General features: G+C 38.8%; 1 non-coding gene across 1 annotated transcript; it reads left to right on the top strand.

The window, feature by feature from the left end:
* Positions 1 to 1,339: 1,339 nt before the first annotated feature.
* Positions 1,340 to 1,447, top strand: LOC130983851 (small nucleolar RNA R71). Its single transcript, XR_009087823.1, has one exon. It is a non-coding gene; the product is annotated as a small nucleolar RNA R71 (small nucleolar RNA).
* Positions 1,448 to 8,442: the final 6,995 nt, after the last annotated feature.

Here is an 8,442-nt window from a genome sequence, read left to right as displayed (position 1 = left end):
GGTCTTCAATCTTTACCAGAACATCCTCTACAAGTCCATAAGCTTGTTTACTTGAATTGTCTGCCATCTCTAGTGAGATTCTTGCAGCTTGTACCTCAAAAATCCCTAGCTTCTCCATTACAGAGAGAGGCATGAGGTTTACACTTGACCTTAGGTTACACAAGGCCTTCTTGAAGGTCATGGTGCCTATGGCGCAAGGTATTGAGAACTTTCCAGGATCTTGTCTCTTTTGAGGTAATTTCTGCCTAGACAAGTCATCCAGTTCTTTGGTGAGCAAAGGAGGTTCGTTCTCCCAAGTCTCATTACCAAATAACTTGTCATTTAGCTTCATGATTGCTCCAAAGTACTTGGCAACTTGCTCTTCAGTGACAAACTCATCCTCTTCAGAGGAAAAATACTCATCAGAGCTCATGAATGGCAGAAGTAAATCTAATCGAATCTCTATGGTCTCAGTGTGAGCCTCAGATTCCCATGGTTCCTCATTAGGGAACTCATTGAAGGCCAGTGGACGTCCATTGGGGTCTTCCTCAATGGCGTTCACTGCCTTTTCCACCTCTCTTAGTTTGGCCATGTGGATCATGTTAATGGCCTTGCAGTCTCCTTTTGGATTCTCTTCTGTATTGCTTGGAAGAGTACTAGGAGGAAGTTCAGTAACTCTCTTACTCAGCTGACCCACTTGTGCCTCCAAGTTTCTAATGGAGGACCTTATTTTAGTCATTAAACTTTGAGTGGTTCTGATTAGATCAGAGACCATGGTTGCTAAGTCAGAGTGGCTCTGCATAGAATTCTCTGTCTGTTGCTGAGAAGATGATGGAAAAGGCTTGCCATTGCTAAACCTGTTTCTTTCACCATTATTGTTGTTGAAACCTTGTTGAGGTCTCTGTTGATCCTTCCATGAGAGATTTGGATGATTTCTCCATGAAGAATTATAGGTGTTTCCATAGGGTTCTCCCATATAATTCACCTCTTCCATTGAAGGGTTCTCAGGATCATAAGCTTCTTCTTCAGATGAAGCGTCCTTAGTACTACCTGGTGCAGCTTGCATTCCAGACAGACTTTGAGAAATCAAATTGACTTGCTGAGTCAATATTTTGTTCTGAGCCAATATGGCATTCAGAGTATCAATCTCAAGAACTCCTTTCTACTGATTCGTCCCATTGCTCACAGGATTCCTTTCAGAAGTGTACATAAATTGGTTATTTGAAACCATTTCAATGAGTTCTTGAGCTTCTGCAGGCATCTTCTTCAGATGAAGAGATCCTCCAGCAGAACTATCCAATGACATCTTGGACAGTTCAGACAGACCATCATAGAAGATACCTATGATGCTCCATTCAGAAAGCATGTCAGAAGGACACTTTCTGATCAATTGTTTGTATCTTTCCCAAGCTTCATAGAGGGATTCACCTTCCTTCTGTCTGAAGGTTTGGACTTCCACTCTAAGCTTACTCAATTTTTGAGGTGGAAAGAACTTTGCCAAGAAGGCATTGACTAGCTTTTCCTAAGAGTTCAGGCTTTCTTTAGGTTGTGAATCCAACCATATCCTAGCTCTATCTCTTACAGCAAAAGGGAATAGCATAAGTCTGTAGACCTCAGGGTCAACCCCATTAGTCTTGACAGTGTCACATATTTGCAAGAATTCAGCTAAAAACTGATGAGGATCTTCCAATGGAAGTCCATGGAACTTGCAATTCTGTTGCATTAGAGAAACTAATTGAGGCTTAAGCTCAAAGTTGTTTGCTCCAATGGCAAGGATAGAGATGCTTCTCCCATAAAAGTCGGGAGTAGGCGCAGTAAAGTCACCCAGCACCTTCCTTGCATTGTTGGCATTGTTGTTGTTTTCGGCTGCCATGTCTTCTTCTTTGAAGATTTCTGTTAGATCCTCTATAGAGAGTTGTGCATTAGCTTCTCTTAGCTTTTGCTTCAAGGTCCTTTCAGGTTCAGGATTAGCCTCAACTAGAATGCTTTTGTCTCTGCTCCTGCTCATATGAAATAGAAGAGAACAAGAAAATATGGAATCCTCTATGTCACAGTATAGAGATTCCTTGAGGTGTCAAAGGAAAAGAAAATTAGAAGGAGGGGGTAGAAAATTCGAACTTATCAAGTATGATGGAGTTCGAATTGTGCATTGAGGAGGAGTGTTAGTCCATAAATAGAAGGATGTGAGAAGAGGGGAAGAAATTTTCGAAAATAAATTAAAAACATTTTAAAAACATTTTGAAAAATACTAATTGATTTTCGAAAACTAAGAGTGGAAAAGAAATCAAGTGATTTTTGAAAAAGATTTTGAAATTAGAAATAAAAAAGATATGATTGAAAACTATTTTGAAAAAGATGTGATTAAGAAGATATGATTTGAAAAATAATTTAAAAAGATTTAATTTTGAAAATTAATGACTTGGCTAACAAGGAAAGATATGATTCAAACATTAAACCTTTCTCAACAGAAAAGGCAACATACTTGAAATGTTGAATCAAATCATTAATTGATAGCAAGTATTTTTGAAAATGGAAAGAAATTGATTCTGAAAAAGATTTGATTGAAAAGATATGATTTGAAAAAGATTTGATTTTGAAAAATTTTGAAAACTTAATAAAAATTTGCATTAAAAACAAAATCTTCCCTCTTGTGCCATCCTGGCGTTAAACGCCCAGAATGGTATCCATTCTGGCGTTTAACGCCCAAATTGCTACCCTTTTGGGTGTTAAAAGCCCAACCAGGCACCCTGGCTGGCGTTTAAACGCCAGTTTGCCTTCCTCACTGGGCGTTTTGAACGTCCAGCTTTTTCTGTATAATTCTTCTGCTGTATGTTCTGAATCTTCAATTCTCTGTATTATTGACTTGAAAAGACACAAATTAAAAATATTTTTGGATTTTTTAATAATGAGGAAAAATCACAATGCAACTAAAATCAAATAAACAATGCATGCAAGACACCAAACTTAGAAGTTTGTATACTACTAACACTAACAAAATGAGAATGCATATAACAAAACACCCAGGTCAAGAGAATTCAAAGATCAGATCAAGGAAATCATCAAGAACATCTTGAAGATCACTTAAGACACATGAATGAATGCAAGAAGAATTATACAGGAGACACTAGACTCAACAAGAGACATACAATATTTTTGGTTTTTATGATTTTGTAATTTTTTTGGATTTTTTGAAAATTAAGTGGAAAAGAAAATAAAGGTATCAAAATTCTTAATGAGAATTCCAAGAATCATGCAATGTTAGTCTAAAGCTTCAGTCTAAAGAAATTAGACATGGCTAGCCAAGCTTCAACAGGACATTGCATTCAAGAGCTAAATTGATGAGAATCAATCAGCTTTGGTAATGATAAGAACATCACCTTGAAACACTAGAATTCATTCTTGAGAACTCTGAAGAAAAATACCTAATCTAAGCAACAAGATGAACCGTCAGCTGTCCAAACTCAACAATCCCCGGCAACGGCGCCAAAAACTTGGTGCACGAAATTGTGATTCATTCTTTTCACAACTTAAACAGTCCCCGGTAATGGCTCCAAAAACTTGGTGCTCAATACCATGGTCTAAACATAATTTCACAACTTCGCACAACTAACCAGCAAGTGCATTGGGTCGTCCAAGTAATAAACCTTACGCGAGTAAGGGTCGATCCCACGGAGATTGTTGGTATGAAGCAAGCTATGGTCATCTTGTAAATCTCAGTGAGGCAGATTCAAAAGGTTATGAGTGATATACGAATAAAGCATAAAGATAGAGATACTTATGTAATTCATTGGTGAGAATTTCAGATAAGCGTATGGAGATACTTTGTCCCTTCCGTCTCTCTGCTTTCCTACTGTCTTCATCCAATCCTTCTTACTCTTTTCTATGGCAAGCTGTATGTTGGGCATCACCATTGTCAGTGGCTACAATCCCGTCCTCTCAGTGAAAATGTTCAACGCACCCTGTCACGGCACGGCTAATCATCTGTCGGTTCTCAATCAGGTTGGAATAGAATCCATTGATTATTTTGCGTCTGTCACTAACGCCTAGCCTTCAGGAGTTTGAAGCTCGTCACAGTCATTCAATCATTGAATCCTAGTCAGAATACCACAGACAATGTTTAGACCTTCTGGATTCTCTTGAATGCCGCCATCAATTCTAGCTTATACCACGAAGATTCCGATTAAAGGACCCAAGAGATATCCACTCAATCTAAGGTAGAACGGATGTGGTTGTCAGGCACACGTTCATAGGTGAGAATGATGATGAGTGTCACGGATCATCACATTCATCAAGTTGAAGAACAAGTGATATCTTAGAACAAGAATAAGCTGAATTGAATAGAAGAACAATAGTAATTGCATTATTACTCGAGGTACAGCAGAGCTCCACACCTTAATCTATGGTGTGTAGAAACTCCATTGTTGAAAATACATAAGAACAAGGTCTAGGCATGGCCGTGAGGCCAGCCTCCCAATGATCTAAGAACTAGATGCCCAAAGATGATCCTAAGATCGAAAGTGATCAACAGATATAAAATACAATAGCAAAAGGTCCTATTTGTAGAGAACTAGTAGCTTAGGGTTTACAAAGATGAGTAAATGACATAAAAATCCACTTCCGGGCCCACTTGGTGTGTGCTTGGACTGAGCATTGAAGCATTTTCGTGTAGAGACTTCTCTTGGTGTTAAACACCAGCTTTTGTGCCTGTTTGGGCGTTTAACTCCCATTCTTGTGCCAGTTCCGGCGTTTAACGCCGGACAGTTTTGAGCTGATTTGGAACGCCAGTTTGGGCCATCAAATCTCGGGCAAAGTATGTACTATTATACATTTTTGGAAAGCCCAGGATGTCTACTTTCCAACGCCGTTGAGAGCGCGCCAATTGAGTTTCTGTAACTCCAGAAAATCTACTTCAAGTGCAGGGAGGTCAGAATCCAACTGCATCTGCAGTCCTTTTCAGCCTCTGAATCAGATTTTTGCTCAGGTCCCTCAATTTCAGCCAGAAAATATCTGAAATCACAGAAAAACACACAAACTCATAGTAAAGTCCAGAAAAGTGAATTTTAACTAAAAACTAATAAAAATATAATAAAAACTAACTAAAACATACTAAAAACATACTAAAAACAATGCCAAAAAGCGTATAAATTATCCGCTCATCAGCTGTCGAGTTTGTTGACCAGCAAATTGCCCCCTATGGTGGGCTCTCCATGGATGATGTGTCTCTTCTTCAGCATCTGGATTTTATCACCAAAAGTAGTGTGAAAATGGCACATATGGGTGCGGCTATTTTCTGAACTGTTCAGGGGATCCCGATTCATGCCACAAAATCCTTCATGGAGGAGGCCAAATCAGAATTTGATCGGAACAAGGGTCTGAAGGAGGAGTTGGAGGTGAAGTTGGCGAAGCTAGAGAAGGAACTGGAGGGTGAGAAGGTGATGCCAAGGCATCTTAGGCTAGTTTCACTAGCATTTTTCTGTTAGTTTTAGTTGTTTTATGCATTTTCTTGAGCTTAAAGTAACCAAGAATGGTTAAATGAATAACAAAGCAATGAACCATCCAAACAGTATGATTTTGATGCAAATTCCATGAGTTTTTAGTTATATTACTTGAATGCTATGAATGGAAGATTTCTCATGAAATTTTGCAAGACTTTGATGCAGTTGTTTGGATGATTTCAGGGAAGAAGAGGCTAGACAAGGAAGCAACAAAATCAATAAAGGAAGCTTGAATATCACATGTGGAGTTTAAGTTCCAGTTTAAGCTTAAACTGGAACTTAAACTGCCAAGCCATATAATGCTGGGAACTATCAGTGGCGTTTAAGCTCCAGTTTAAGCTTAAACTGGAGCTTAAACGCCAAAATCATGAAAGCTGAGGAAAAGCTGAAAGTGGCGTTTAACCTCCAGTTTAACCTTAAACTGGAAGTTAAACGCCAGAAATGAGAAATGCACCAGGGAGCCATTTCCACGTTTAAGCTCCAGTTTAACCTTAAACTGGAGCTTAAACGTGTTCGACCAAAATTCTCCTCCAGGGTTGCTTTCTTCATTTCCACGTTTAAGCTTCAGTTTAACCTTAAACTAAAGCTTAAATATGTTCGACCATTCCACACTCCAGGGTTGCTTTCTTCCATTTCCACGTTTAAGCTTCAGTTTAACCTTAAACTGAAGCTTAAACGTGCTTGAGTTATACCACCTCCAGGAGTGTCCAACGTTTAAGTTCCAGTTTAAGCTTAAACTGGAACTTAAACGTGCTTCCACAAAAGGCATCACTGGAAGTGTCTGGCGTTTAAGTTGCAGTTTAAGCTTAAACTGCAACTTAAACTCCACTATTTGAAAAGGTTTCTGGGCCAAAGATATTGCAGTTTAAGTTAGCATTTGAGCACAAACATTAACTTAAACGTACTCTGGTATGAAACCCAATTGAATATCATGGTTTATGGGATTGGGCCTGAAGAATTGATGAGTCTGGAATTTCAATTTGTTGAGTCATGTGTCATTACTTGATTATCACTAAGTTGGCTCAATGAATGTTACAGAATTGGATCAGCAGCCTCATCAGGATTATGGATCATAAACCCAAAGCAAAAGGAAATCAGGGAAAGGCCTCAAAGCCCAAGAAACACAACAGAAGCTCAATTTAGAAAGTGTATAAATAGGATAGAATTTAAGTTAGTAAGAAAAAACTTTTGGATCATTTTGCTAGTTTTCATACTTTTTGTAATTGAATTCAGAGCTATGACTCACTAAACCCCCTTTCATTGGGTTAGGGAGCTCTATTGTAATTCAATGAATCAATAATAGTTTTTATCTTCTTCTTCAATCTTTTCTCTTGAATTTTTGTTAGAAAGCTTCTCGATCTAATTCCATTGGTTAGTTGTCTTGGGAAAGAAACTATCCATAATTGGAATCCTTCGGAACCTTGGGAAAGGAATGGAGGATTCATGCTAGAGAAGCTTTCTCACAGTGAATTGGATTGGGGTTTGGATGGATATTGTGACATGTAATCCTACCAAATTGTGGTTCATGAAACTGTGTGGTATAATCAGTGATCGAGCGTCATCTCTTCTTATGAACATTTAAACCAAGGGATTGGGAATTTGTTTGTTTTTAGAGAGAATTGGTGAGCCATGGGATTGGGATCCAATCATATAAGATTGCCAAGCAAAATTCAATGAACGCATTGGTTGAAGAAGGGATAAAAATGTTTTGATTCGGAGATCTCAATATCTCCTGAAACCCAATGAATTCCCCATTTCTGATCTACCACTTTCTCTTACATTCTGCAATTAAATTCATGCAATCACCCCGATCCCTTTTTAATTTCAGCAATTTAGCTTCTCGCTCTTTAATTCATGCAATTTAAGATTCCGCAATTTCAATTTCTTGCCATTTACGTTTCCCGCCAATTTTACATTCCGCAATTCTCATCTAAATCTTGATTCCGCTCAACTAGAACACACTTCTAATCCGAATTGCTCACTCAACCAATCCTTATGGGATTCGACCTCACTCTATTGTGAGTTTTTACTTGACGATAACCGGTGCACTTGCCGGAAGGAATTTTTGCCGATCGTGCAATTTCCTAAAATCGTAGCATCAAGTTTATGGCGCCGTTGCCGGGGATTGGTTTTCGATTGACAATTCTCAAATTGGAAGTTAACTAGATTGAGCATTTTTCTTGTTTTGTTAATTCGGTTCAAGTTACTTGTTGAATTTTAATTTCTGCACTCTGTTACTTGCTTTCTTTCTTTATGCCTTTAAATTCAAGCAACTAACTCACTGACTCACTAACTATTTGAATTAATTCCTCAACTGCTCTAACCATACTCTTCCATTAACCAAGAGTATTTCACTTGTTTGTTGCCTGTGCTGTGTTCTTGTATGACAGGTAGGAGAGGAGAGACATCAACTCCTCCCTATACCGAACCAGAGAGGACCCTTCATAAACTTAGAAGGGAAGCAAGAGGGAAGAGAGTACTGGGAGAAGAAGAATCTGAAGGAGAATCTAAGGACAATTTTGAGGAAGCTCTAGATCTCAACATGGATAGAGAAGTTCACAACCATGAGAGAGCTGATGGAAACAATGCCATTCCCGAGAGGAGGGTTCTTGGTTCATACATAAACCCAACCTCTGGGAATTGTGGTAGCAGCATTCAGAAACCACCCATTCAGGCCAACAATTTTGAACTCAAACCACAGCTAATATCACTGGTGGAGAATCATTGTTCATTTGGTGGGAGTGCTAATGAAGATCCAAACCAACATCTCGCAAAATTCCTGTGAATTTGCGACACTGTGAAGTCCAATGGAGTCCAGGAAGATGCCTATAAACTGCTCTTGTTCCCATTTTCACTTAGGGAAAAGGCAGCTAAGTGGCTGGAATCATTCCCAAGGGGGAGCCTAACAACCTGGGATGAGGTGGAAAGCAAGTTTCTGGCACGTTTCTACCCCCCACAAAAGGTTAAT

The sequence above is a fragment of the Arachis stenosperma genome, chromosome 5 (genome assembly GCF_014773155.1).
Source record: "Arachis stenosperma cultivar V10309 chromosome 5, arast.V10309.gnm1.PFL2, whole genome shotgun sequence".
NCBI classification, from domain to species: Eukaryota; Viridiplantae; Streptophyta; class Magnoliopsida; order Fabales; family Fabaceae; genus Arachis; species Arachis stenosperma.
This window is presented reverse-complemented; position numbering and strand designations above follow the sequence as displayed.